Source organism: Scyliorhinus torazame, chromosome 2 (genome assembly GCF_047496885.1).
Source record: "Scyliorhinus torazame isolate Kashiwa2021f chromosome 2, sScyTor2.1, whole genome shotgun sequence".
Taxonomy (NCBI): Eukaryota; Metazoa; Chordata; class Chondrichthyes; order Carcharhiniformes; family Scyliorhinidae; genus Scyliorhinus; species Scyliorhinus torazame.
In genome coordinates, this window is record NC_092708.1 from 378,507,910 (window position 1) to 378,521,780 (window position 13,871).

The 13,871-nt window shown below is 52.5% G+C and overlaps 2 non-coding genes across 2 annotated transcripts; both read left to right on the top strand.

The window, feature by feature from the left end:
- The first annotated feature begins 3,137 nt into the window (after positions 1–3,137).
- Positions 3,138–3,327, top strand: LOC140407988 (U2 spliceosomal RNA). Its single transcript, XR_011939942.1, has one exon. It is a non-coding gene; the product is annotated as a U2 spliceosomal RNA (small nuclear RNA).
- A 5,590-nt stretch (positions 3,328–8,917) lies between these two features.
- LOC140408025 (U2 spliceosomal RNA) lies at positions 8,918–9,114 on the top strand. The gene has a single exon (XR_011939972.1). It is a non-coding gene; the product is annotated as a U2 spliceosomal RNA (small nuclear RNA).
- Positions 9,115–13,871: the final 4,757 nt, after the last annotated feature.

The window sequence follows — 13,871 nt, forward strand, 5'->3', positions numbered from 1 at the left end:
CGTCTGCAGCAACCCTGCAGACGGCGCGCAGCGTAGATATACATGGTCACGGCCGGATGGGTCCGTCCGCTCCAGGATAGACTTCTTTTTTGTGTCCCGAGCTTTCACGGTCAGGTCCACCGACGTAACGCCGGTGTTCTTCTCTGACCACTGCCTCCTACTGGCCGACTGCCACCTGCAGGAAGACCAGGGGGTAGGCAGGGGGACGTGGAAGCTAAATGTAAAACTGCTGACCCCTGAGAACATCGAGGAACTCAGGAGGGATTACAAAGGTTGGAGAACCGTGAAACCCCTCTTTGAGGCCCCACATCTCTGGTGGGAAGCAATCAAGGGGAATATCAAGAGGTTTTTCATCCTCAAGGGCATTCAAAAGGTGAGAGAGAGACGAGGGGTCATGTCCAGGCTCCAGAAAAGTATGCAAAATTTGCTCCAGCTGCAGTCGATGGGGGTGGATGTCAAGGAGGATCTCCAAGAGGTGAAGAGCCAGCAAGCCTCGCTCTACACCTCGGAGGCCTCCAAGGTTATCTTCCGTTCCAGAGTCCGCTCCGTGGAGCAGGACGAAAAGTGCTCACGCTTCTTCTTCCAAAAGGTGCACAGAGACACCTCTGTGATCAGCAGCCTGAAGGAAGAAGATGGCTCTGAAAAGTCATCGCAGTCTGACATCCTGAGGATCAGCCAATCCTTTTATGCCGGACTGTATGACCTGAAGCCAACAGATAGCACTGTTTCCCAGACCTTCCTGTCGACTATCACGGAGGTCATAGGCGACAGCGAGCTGGAAAACCTGGACAAACCACTAACTCTGGACGAGCTGACAAAGGCCGCCAAGTCCTTCGAGACGAGTAAAACTCCCGGAAGCGACGGCTTACCGGTTGAGTTGTATTCGGCTCTGTGGGACTGGATGGGCCCAGACCTGCTGGAAGTGTACGAGAGTATGCTTCTGGAAGGCAGCATGTCAGAGTCCATGAGGAAAGGCATCATCACCCTCATCTACAAACAGAAGGGGGAAAGGGAAGAAATTCGAAATTGGCGACCCATTTCACTGTTGAATGTGGACTACAAAATTCTAGCAAAGGTCATCGCCAATCGGGTCAGGTCTGCTCTGGAGTCGGTGATCCACCCTGACCAGACCTGTGCTGTACCCGGCAGGAAGATCTCTGATAGCCTCGCGCTACTCAGGGATACGATCGCCTACGTGCAGGACAGGGGGGTGGACACTTGCCTCATCAGCCTTGACCAGGAGAAGGCTTTTGACAGAATATCGCACACCTACATGATGGATGTGCTCTCCAAAATGGGGTTTGGGGAGGGAATTCGCAATTGGATCAAACTGCTCTACACAAACATCTATAGCGCAGTCTCAATCAATGGGTGGGAATCAGAAAAGTTCCAGATCAGATCTGGAGTCAGGCAGGGCTGCCCTCTCTCCTCTGCCCTTTTTGTGTGCTGCATAGAACCTTTTGCCGAGTCCATCAGGAGGGATCCGGGTATAAGAGGAGTGACGATCCCAGGCAGTGGAGGCATGCAAGTCAAGGCCTCCCTGTACATGGACGACGTTGCCGTCTTCTGCTCGGATCCTGCGTCTGTACGCAGGCTCTTAACCACCTGCGACCAGTTTGAACTGGCCTCTGGAGCCAAGGTAAACCGGGGCAAGAGCGAGGCCATGTTCTTTGGGAACTGGGCCGACCGGTCCTTTGTCCCCTTCACTGTCAGGTCCGATTACCTGAAGGTGCTGGGGATATGGTTCGGAGCTGCTGGGGCGTGCACCAAAAACTGGGAGGAGCGCATAGGAAAGGTAAGACAGAAACTGGGCTGGTGGGAGCAACGCTCCCTCTCCATTGCGGGCAAAACCCTGGTCATCAGGTGTGAGGTACTCTCGGTGCTACTGTACGTGGCGCAGGTCTGGCCCATAACCCGACCCTACGCCACAGCAGTCACCCGGGCCATCTTCAAATTTATCTGGCGATCCAAGATGGACCGTGTCCGAAGGGACACCATGTACAAACCTCTGGAGAAGGGAGGGCGGAACGTACCCAACGCCTCCCTCATCCTGCTGGCCACCTTTGTGTCCAGCTGCATCAAGCTGTGCGTGGACCCCCAGTATGCAAACACCAAGTGTCACTACATACTGAGGTTCTACCTGTCCCCGGTGTTGCGAAGGATGGGCCTGGCCTCATTGCCGCGGAACGCTCCAAGTAGTTGGACCGTACCGTACCACCTGTCCTTCGTGGAAAAGTTTTTGAAGAAAAACACCTTTGACCACAAGGCAATGAAGCAGTGGTCAGCACGTAATGTCCTCGAGGCCCTCAGGGAAAAGGAGACCGTGGAGGACGTTGGATGGTTCCCTGAGCAGACTGCCAGAGTCATCTGGCAGAACGCCTCAGCACCAGAACTTTCAAACAAGCACCAAGACCTAGCTTGGCTGGTGGTGAGAAGGGCCCTCCCTGTCAGATTCTTCATGCACACCCGAAGGCTCTGCACCAATGCACGCTGCCCTCGGAGTGGCTGTGGCGGAAATGAGACGGTCACACACCTCCTTGTGGAATGTGCCTTTGCAAAGAAGGTCTGGAGAGAGATGCAGTGGTATTTGTCAAGGTTTATCCCAAACAGATCTGTGACACAGGACTCTGTGCTCTACGGACTGTTTCCAGGGACACACACCGAGACAAATATCAACTGCTGCTGGAAGGTCATCAACTCGGTAAAAGACGCTCTTTGGTCTGCCCGAAACTTGCTGATCTTCCAGTGCAAAGAATTGTCCTCGACCGAGTGTTGCAGACTGGCACATTCCAAGGTCCAGGACTACGTGCTGAGGGACGCACTCAAGCTTGGGGCAGCTGCCGCCAAGGCGCAATGGGGAAAGACCACAGTGTAAAGTCTTTCCAGCAAATGTACACCGAGGGGCGCGTAACAGTGTAAAGCCCCTCGGTCTGGGCAATCAACACTCCAATGTATAAAACAAACATGCCACTGTAAATATTTCAGAAGGAATTGTAATGTAAAGAGTGATATGTGTACGACAATATCAAAATTGAATGAAAGAAAGTCAAGGCAACATGTAACCCTGCCGGAAATGTACAGTCAAGACAATTTGAAATGTTTCTGTAATGCTCATGATAAATTTTTATGAATAAAGTATATTTTTTTGAGAAAAAAAAAAAAAAAAAAAAAAAATCTGTTCTTATCAGTTTAATATCTGATACGTCCCTTATCTGGGGACCATATATTAAATTGATTTTTGGAGCAGGGAGATGGAATAGGGGCTTGCTCCGTCCACTCCACGCATCGACCTGGTATTGCAGTATCTCCAGCAACGGTGCACACCACCCCTTCATGGGGAATTTCAAACTCAAAAAACAGCTCAAACACATACAAATATACACTTTATTCACAGTTCTTTCAGCACACAACAAAATGCTTTGGCAACTGGCTGCTGCTACTCACCATCTACCTGGCCCCGGGGTGTCATGAAGAATGACCAAACGCATCTTACAAGCACAACGGCGAAAGGGAACTCATTCGAAATTCACCACCCATTTCACTCTTCAATGTGCATTACTCCGCTTCTCGGCCTTTTGGCTAAGATCAAGTGTAGTCTCATTTGATCGAGGGAAGCTGAGGATTTTGATGACGATCGTGGATTGGAGAACTCGGAGGGATTGAAGTCGTCAAAGAAGAAACGTTTGGAGCTTGGCTGCTATTGGTGGATCTACATGCTGGCCTAAACCTCGGGTTTAGGCCTAACGCCGATACAGTTTCACACCCAACGTACGAGCTATGGATGCAGCTGCATCCCGACCACCAGGCTGGGGCGTGCGAAACACTGTCCGAGTCACAGTGAAGAAAACGGATGGAGAGTCACCTTTGGACCGGAAACACTTCGTGAAGAAGGTGCTGCTCGAGTGCTGTGGGTTTAAAGCAACAGAGATCTTCTGCTTGCAAAACTTCCCCAAGAATGGTTTCTTTGATGTCACCTTCAAGAGCGTCGCAGCGTGCATCAAATTCTTGAACGTCTTCAAGGAAAAAGGTAACCAGAGTCCCTTGTCGATCCTGACTGCGGAACCTCTGTTTACGCTACCGGCACAGCGAAATCGGGTTGTTACACTGCACACGTACAACCCCCACGTCCCTGTATCTGATGTGCTCACGTTCCTCGCCAGGTACGCTGAGCTGAAAAGTGACAGCGTGCAAGTGAAAGACACCTTCGGCATCTGGACAAGTGAGCACCAGGTCAAGGTGACCCTAAGAACGGACAGCAACGGAGCCATCCTGCATCCCCCCTCCAATTTCGCTATTGGAGTAAATCGTGGCTACCTCTACTACGTGGGACAGCCACGAGTATGCCACACCTGTGGCAAAACGGGGCATGTTGCCGCAAACTGCAGTGTGACCTTCTGCAAGAACTGCAGGCAGGAGGGACACATGACTAAGGACTGCAAAGAAGACAAGTGCTGCAACCTGTGTGGGGAGGCCGGCCATCTTTACAGGGCCTGCCCGAAACGCGGGGCGACATACGCTCAAATCATCAGCAGCGGAGTTAAAAAGGCGACCAGAGAGGAGGTGCATACACCCTCCACCGAAAAAGACACCACGGCTCAGAATGAGGAAAAGCAACAAAAGGGCCCCCAACAAAAAGAAGAGGCCCCAGCACCTCCTGACAACCCAACCCCAGCCCCATCTGATGAGGAACACTCAATGGAAGAGGAAGAGGATGGGACAAAGAATAAAGAGCCCTGGGAAACAGTGAACAGGGACAAACGAAAGCGGAAACAAAAAAACAAACTGAAGAACCCCCCGAGGGGTAGTGGCAAAAAGCGACACCTCTCAGCCGGCGCACTTAGCGCCGACACCTCATCCGATGAGGGAAAACAGGACAAGAATCGGCCTCAAATAAAGAGGCAAAGCACCAACGTGGAACGGAAGGCACAGACCCCCCAGACCACCGACCGGGAAGGAAACAAGGTCACAGATCAACCCCCGATAGTAACGAGCAGCAACAACCCAGGTGAAGACCGGCCTGCAACCCCAACACCTACTGACTGCTACAACGAACCCCAGGGCTACACCACCCCCCCAATGCATCTGCATCAAAATCACGGGGCCAGTACGGACCAGAACAGTTTTCTCAGCCCTGCAACTGTGCTAAAGTTTGCGAGCACCACCGGAATGCTGGGGAACATTCAACAGCTGGAACAGCCAACTGTATAGACTCTGGACTCTTGAGACTGGTAAATCTATCTTTTTATAATGGGTTTAAAAATTGCATCCATAAATGTGCGAAGCATCAAAGATACTTCGCGGTGTGTAGCCACACTCAACTATTTGGCAAATGTAAAAGCTGACCTACTGTTCCTGCAGGAGTGCGGAATTCCGCACCTCAGCAACTACAGGCGCTGGTCGAGCTGGTGGTCCCACGGGCCATCCATCTGGTCAGGAGGAAACGACTGCCGCTCCTCCGGCCTGGGTATTCTGCTGCGGGGAGGCAACTTCACCATCTCCGACGTTAAGGAGGTGGTGGGCGGGCGCCTCCTCGTAGCAGACGTGAAATACAAAAACACCCCTCTCAGACTTATTAATGTGTACGCCCCGGCCGTAAAAAGTGAGCGGCTGGCAGTTCTTCAGCAACTCCCACTGCTGTTGGCCACCTCCAAGCCGGTCATCCTGGGTGGTGACTTCAACTGCATCATCGATGCGGCTGGACGATCCAGCAAAGCCGACAGCAAACTAGACGCTACGTCCAGACTCCTGATGGAAACGGTAAAAGACGCCAAGCTGCTCGACGTCTGCAGCAACCCTGCAGACGGCGCGCAGCGTAGATACACATGGTCACGGCCAGACGGGTCCGTCCGCTCCAGGATAGACTTCTTTTTTGTGTCCCGAGCTTTCACGGTCAGGTCCACCGACGTAACGCCGGTGTTCTTCTCTGACCACTGCCTCCTACTGGCCGACTGCCACCTGCAGGAAGACCAGGGGGTAGGCAGGGGGACGTGGAAGCTAAATGTAAAACTGCTGACCCCTGAGAACATCGAGGAACTCAGGAGGGATTACAAAGGTTGGAGAACCGTGAAACCCCTCTTTGAGGCCCCACATCTCTGGTGGGAAGCAATCAAGGGGAATATCAAGAGGTTTTTCATCCTCAAGGGCGTTCAAAAGGTGAGAGAGAGACGAGGGGTCATGTCCAGGCTCCAGAAAAGTATGCAAAATTTGCTCCAGCTGCAGTCGATGGGGGTGGATGTCAAGGAGGATCTCCAAGAGGTGAAGAGCCAGCAAGCCTCGCTCTACACCTCGGAGGCCTCCAAGGTTATCTTCCGTTCCAGAGTCCGCTCCGTGGAGCAGGACGAAAAGTGCTCACGCTTCTTCTTCCAAAAGGTGCACAGAGAGACCTCTGTGATCAGCAGCCTGAAGGAAGAAGATGGCTCTGAAAAGTCATCGCAGTCTGACATCCTGAGGATCAGCCAATCCTTTTATGCCGGACTGTATGACCTGAAGCCAACAGATAGCACTGTTTCCCAGACCTTCCTGTCGACTATCACGGAGGTCATAGGCGACAGCGAGCTGGAAAACCTGGACAAACCACTAACTCTGGACGAGCTGACAAAGGCCGCCAAGTCCTTCGAGACGAGTAAAACTCCCGGAAGCGACGGCTTACCGGTTGAGTTGTATTCGGCTCTGTGGGACTGGATGGGCCCAGACCTGCTGGAAGTGTACGAGAGTATGCTTCTGGAAGGCAGCATGTCAGAGTCCATGAGGAAAGGCATCATCACCCTCATCTACAAACAGAAGGGGGAAAGGGAAGAAATTCGAAATTGGCGACCCATTTCACTGTTGAATGTGGACTACAAAATTCTAGCAAAGGTCATCGCCAATCGGGTCAGGTCTGCTCTGGAGTCGGTGATCCACCCTGACCAGACCTGTGCTGTACCCGGCAGGAAGATCTCTGATAGCCTCGCGCTACTCAGGGATACGATCGCCTACGTGCAGGACAGGGGGGTGGACACTTGCCTCATCAGCCTTGACCAGGAGAAGGCATTTGACAGAATATCGCACACCTACATGATGGATGTGCTCTCCAAAATGGGGTTTGGGGAGGGAATTCGCAATTGGATCAAACTGCTCTACACAAACAAATATAGCGCAGTCTCAATCAATGGGTGGGAATCAGAAAAGTTCCAGATCAGATCTGGAGTCAGGCAGGGCTGCCCTCTCTCCTCTGCCCTTTTTGTGTGCTGCATAGAACCCTTTGCCGAGTCCATCAGGAGGGATCCGGGTATAAGAGGAGTGACGATCCCAGGCAGTGGAGGCATGCAAGTCAAGGCCTCCCTGTACATGGACGACGTTGCCGTCTTCTGCTCGGATCCTGCGTCTGTACGCAGGCTCTTAACCACCTGCGACCAGTTTGAACTGGCCTCTGGAGCCAAGGTAAACCGGGGCAAGAGCGAGGCCATGTTCTTTGGGAACTAGGCCGACCGGTCCTTTGTCCCCTTCACTGTCAGGTCCGATTACCTGAAGGTGCTGGGGATATGGTTCGGAGCTGCTGGGGCGTGCACCAAAAACTGGGAGGAGCGCCTAGGAAAGGTAAGACAGAAACTGGGCTGGTGGGAGCAACGCTCCCTCTCCATTGCGGGCAAAACCCTGGTCATCAGGTGTGAGGTACTCTCGGTGCTACTGTACGTGGCGCAGGTCTGGCCCATAACCCGACCCTACGCCACAGCAGTCACCCGGGCCATCTTCAAATTTATCTGGCGATCCAAGATGGACCGTGTCCGAAGGGACACCATGTACAAACCTCTGGAGAAGGGAGGGCGGAACGTACCCAACGCCTCCCTCATCCTGTTGGCCACCTTTGTGTCCAGCTGCATCAAGCTGTGCGTGGACCCCCAGTATGCAAACACCAAGTGTCACTACATACTGAGGTTCTACCTGTCCCCGGTGTTGCGAAGGATGGGCCTGGCCTCATTGCCGCGGAACGCTCCAAGTAGTTGGACCGTACCGTACCACCTGTCCTTTGTGGAAAAGTTTTTGAAGGAAAACACCTTTGACCACAAGGCAATGAAGCAGTGGTCAGCACGTAATGTCCTCGAGGCCCTCAGGGAAAAGGAGACCGTGGAGGACGTTGGATGGTTCCCTGAGCAGACTGCCAGAGTCATCTGGCAGAACGCCTCATCACCAGAACTTTCAAACAAGCACCAAGACCTAGCTTGGCTGGTGGTGAGAAAGGCCCTCCCTGTCAGATTCTTCATGCACACCCGAAGGCTCTGCACCAATGCACGCTGCCCTCGGAGTGGCTGTGGCGGAAATGAGACGGTCACACACCTCCTTGTGGAATGTGCCTTTGCAAAGAAGGTCTGGAGAGAGATGCAGTGGTATTTGTCAAGGTTTATCCCAAACAGATCTGTGACACAGGACTCTGTGCTCTACGGACTGTTTCCAGGGACACACACCGAGACAAATATCAACTGCTGCTGGAAGGTCATCAACTCGGTAAAAGACGCTCTTTGGTCTGCCCGAAACTTGCTGATCTTCCAGTGCAAAGAATTGTCCTCGACCGAGTGTTGCAGACTGGCACATTCCAAGGTCCAGGACTACGTGCTGAGGGACGCACTCAAGCTTGGGGCAGCTGCCGCCAAGGCGCAATGGGGAAAGACCACTGTGTAAAGTCTTTCCAGCAAATGTACACCGAGGGGCGCGTAACAGTGTAAAGCCCGTCGGTCTGGGCAACCAACACTCCAATGTATAAAACAAACATGACAATGTAAATATTTAAGAAGGAATTGTAATGTAAAGAGTGATATGTGTCTGACAATATCAAAATTGAATGAAAGAAAGTCAAGGCAACATGTAACCCTGCCGGAAATGTACAGTCAAGACAATTTGAAATGTTTCTGTAATGCTCATGATAAATTTTTATGAATAAAGTATATTTTTTTGGGAAAAAAAAAAAAAAAAAAAAAAAAAAAAAAATCTGTTCTTATCAGTTTAATATCTGATACGTCCCTTATCTGGGGACCATATATTAAATTGATTTTTGGAGCAGGGAGATGGAATAGGGGCTTGCTCTGTCCACTCCACGCATCGACCTGGTATTGCAGTATCTCCAGCAACGGTGCACACCACCCCTTCATGGGGAATTTCAAACTCAAAAAACAGCTCAAACACATACAAATATACACTTTATTCACACTTCTTCCAGCACACAACAAAATGCTTCGGCAACTGGCTGCTGCTACTCACCTTCTACCTGGCCCCGGGGGTGTCATCAAGAATGACCAAACGCATCTTACAAGCACAACGGCGAAAGGGAACTCATTCGAAATTCACCACCCATTTCACTCTTCAATGTGCATTACTCGGCTTCTCGGCCTTTTGGCTAAGATCAAGTGTAGTCTCATTTGATCGAGGGAAGCTGAGGATTTCGATGACGATCGTGGATTGGAGAACTCGGAGGGATTGAAGTCGTCAAAGAAGAAACGTTTGGAGCTTGGCTGCTATTGGTGGATCTACATGCTGGCCTAAACCTCGGGTTTAGGCCTAACGCCGATACAGTTTCACACCCAACGTACGAGCTATGGATGCAGCTGCATCCCGACCACCAGGCTGGGGCGTGCGAAACACTGTCCGAGTCACAGTGAAGAAAACGGATGGAGAGTCACCTTTGGACCGGAAACACTTCGTGAAGAAGGTGCTGCTCGAGTGCTGTGGGTTTAAAGCAACAGAGATCTTCTGCTTGCAAAACTTCCCCAAGAATGGTTTCTTTGATGTCACCTTCAAGAGCGTCGCAGCGTGCATCAAATTCTTGAACGTCTTCAAGGAAAAAGGTAACCAGAGTCCCTTGTCGATCCTGACTGCGGAGCCTCTGTTTACGCTACCGGCACAGCGAAATCGGGTTGTTACACTGCACACGTACAACCCCCACGTCCCTGTATCTGATGTGCTCACGTTCCTCGCCAGGTACGCTGAGCTGAAAAGTGACAGCGTGCAAGTGAAAGACACCTTCGGCATCTGGACAAGTGAGCACCAGGTCAAGGTGACCCTAAGAACGGACAGCAACGGAGCCATCCTGCATCCCCCCTCCAATTTCGCTATTGGAGTAAATCGTGGCTACCTCTACTACGTGGGACAGCCACGTGTATGCCACACCTGTGGCAAAACGGGGCATGTTGCCGCAAACTGCAGTGTGACCTTCTGCAAGAACTGCAGGCAGGAGGGACACATGACTAAGGACTGCAAAGAAGACAAGTGCTGCAACCTGTGTGGGGAGGCCGGCCATCTTTACAGGGCCTGCCCGAAACGCGGGGCGACATACGCTGAAATCATCAGCAGCGGAGTTAAAAAGGCGACCAGAGAGGAGGTGCATACACCCTCCACCGAAAAAGACACCACGGCTCAGAATGAGGAAAAGCAACAAAAGGGCCCCCAACAAAAAGAGGCCCCAGCACCTCCTGACAACCCAACCCCAGCCCCATCTGATGAGGAACACTCAATGGAAGAGGATGGGACAAAGAATAAAGAGCACTTGGAAAACGGGAACAGGGACAAACGTAAGAGGAAACAAAAAAACAAACTAAAGAACCCCCTGAGGGGTAGTGGCAAAAAGCGACACCTCTCAGCCGGCGCACTTAGTGCCGACACCTCATCCGATGAGGGAAAACAGGACAAGAATCGGCCTCAGATAAAGAGGCAAAGCACCAACGTGGAACGGAAGGCACAGACACCCCAGACCACCGACCGGGAAGAAAACAAGGTCACAGACCAACCCCCGATAGCAACGAGCAGCAACAACCCAGGTGAAGACCGGCCTGCAACCCCAACACCTACTGACTGCCATGACGAACGCCAGGGCTACATCACCCCCCCAATGCATCTGAATCAAAATCACGGGGCCAGTACGGACCAGAACAGCTTTCTCAGCCCTGCAACTGTGCTAAAGTTTGCGAGCACCACCGGCATGCTGGGGAACATCGAACAGCTGGAACAGCCAACTGTATAGACTCTGGACTCTTGAGACTGGTAAATCTATCTTTTTTATAATGGGTTTAAAAATTGCATCCATAAATGTGCGAAGCATCAAAGATACTTCGCGGTGTGTAGCCACACTCAACTATTTGGCAAATGTAAAAGCTGACCTACTGTTCCTGCAGGAGTGCGGAATTCCGCACCTCAGCAACTACAGGCGCTGGTCGAGCTGGTGGTCCCACGGGCCATCCATCTGGTCAGGAGGAAATGACTGCCGCTCCTCCGGCCTGGGTATTCTGCTGCGGGGAGGCAACTTCACCATCTCCGACGTTAAGGAGGTGGTGGGCGGGCGCCTCCTCGTAGCAGACGTGAAATACAAAAACACCCCTCTCAGACTTATTAATGTGTACGCCCCGGCCGTAAAAAGTGAGCGGCTGGCAGTTCTTCAGCAACTCCCACTGCTGTTGGCCACCTCCAAGCCGGTCATCCTGGGTGGTGACTTCAACTGCATCATCGATGCGGCTGGACGATCCAGCAATGCCGACAGCAAACTAGACGCTACGTCCAGACTCCTGATGGAAACGGTAAAAGACGCCAAGCTGCTCGACGTCTGCAGCAACCCTGCAGACGGCGCGCAGCGTAGATACACATGGTCACGGCCAGACGGGTCCGTCCGCTCCAGGATAGACTTCTTTTTTGTGTCCCGAGCTTTCACGGTCAGGTCCACCGACGTAACGCCGGTGTTCTTCTCTGACCACTGCCTCCTACTGGCCGACTGCCACCTGCAGGAAGACCAGGGGGTAGGCAGGGGGACGTGGAAGCTAAATGTAAAACTGCTGACCCCTGAGAACATCGAGGAACTCAGGAGGGATTACAAAGGTTGGAGAACCGTGAAACCCCTCTTTGAGGCCCCACATCTCTGGTGGGAAGCAATCAAGGGGAATATCAAGAGGTTTTTCATCCTCAAGGGCGTTCAAAAGGTGAGAGAGAGACGAGGGGTCATGTCCAGGCTCCAGAAAAGTATGCAAAATTTGCTCCAGCTGCAGTCGATGGGGGTGGATGTCAAGGAGGATCTCCAAGAGGTGAAGAGCCAGCAAGCCTCGCTCTACACCTCGGAGGCCTCCAAGGTTATCTTCCGTTCCAGAGTCCGCTCCGTGGAGCAGGACGAAAAGTGCTCACGCTTCTTCTTCCAAAAGGTGCACAGAGACACCTCTGTGATCAGCAGCCTGAAGGAAGAAGATGGCTCTGAAAAGTCATCGCAGTCTGACATCCTGAGGATCAGCCAATCCTTTTATGCCGGACTGTATGACCTGAAGCCAACAGATAGCACTGTTTCCCAGACCTTCCTGTCGACTATCGCGGAGGTCATAGGCGACAGCGAGCTGGAAAACCTGGACAAACCACTAACTCTGGACGAGCTGACAAAGGCCGCCAAGTCCTTCGAGACGAGTAAAACTCCCGGAAGCGACGGCTTACCGGTTGAGTTGTATTCGGCTCTGTGGGACTGGATGGGCCCAGACCTGCTGGAAGTGTACGAGAGTATGCTTCTGGAGGGCAGCATGTCAGAGTCCATGAGGAAAGGCATCATCACCCTCATCTACAAACAGAAGGGGGAAAGGGAAGAAATTCGAAATTGGCGACCCATTTCACTGTTGAATGTGGACTACAAAATTCTAGCAAAGGTCATCGCCAATCGGGTCAGGTCTGCTCTGGAGTCGGTGATCCACCCTGACCAGACCTGTGCTGTACCCGGCAGGAAGATCTCTGATAGCCTCGCGCTACTCAGGGATACGATCGCCTACGTGCAGGACAGGGGGGTGGACACTTGCCTCATCAGCCTTGACCAGGAGAAGGCTTTTGACAGAATATCGCACACCTACATGATGGATGTGCTCTCCAAAATGGGGTTTGGGGAGGGAATTTGCAATTGGATCAAACTGCTCTACACAAACATCTATAGCGCAGTCTCAATCAATGGGTGGGAATCAGAAAAGTTCCAGATCAGATCTGGAGTCAGGCAGGGCTGCCCTCTCTCCTCTGCCCTTTTTGTGTGCTGCATAGAACCTTTTGCCGAGTCCATCAGGAGGGATCCGGGTATAAGAGGAGTGACGATCCCAGGCAGTGGAGGCATGCAAGTCAAGGCCTCCCTGTACATGGACGACGTTGCCGTCTTCTGCTCGGATCCTGCGTCTGTACGCAGGCTCTTAACCACCTGCGACCAGTTTGAACTGGCCTCTGGAGCCAAGGTAAACCGGGGCAAGAGCGAGGCCATGTTCTTTGGGAACTGGGCCGACCGGTCCTTTGTCCCCTTCACTGTCAGGTCAGATTACCTGAAGGTGCTGGGGATATGGTTCGGAGCTGCTGGGGCGTGCACCAAAAACTGGGAGGAGCGCATAGGAAAGGTAAGACAGAAACTGGGCTGGTGGGAGCAACGCTCCCTCTCCATTGCGGGCAAAACCCTGGTCATCAGGTGTGAGGTACTCTCGGTGCTACTGTACGTGGCGCAGGTCTGGCCCATAACCCGACCCTACGCTACAGCAGTCACCCGGGCCATCTTCAAATTTATCTGGCGATCCAAGATGGACCGTGTCCGAAGGGACACCATGTACAAACCTCTGGAGAAGGGAGGGCGGAACGTACCCAACGCCTCCCTCATCCTGTTGGCCACCTTTGTGTCCAGCTGCATCAAGCTGTGCGTGGACCCCCAGTATGCAAACACCAAGTGTCACTACATACTGAGGTTCTACCTGTTCCCGGTGTTGCGAAGGATGGGCCTGGCCTCATTGCCGCGGAACGCTCCAAGTAGTTGGACCGTACCGTACCACCTGTCCTTTGTGGAAAAGTTTTTGAAGGAAAACACCTTTGACCACAAGGCAATGAAGCAGTGGTCAGCACGTAATGTCCTCGAGGCCCTCAGG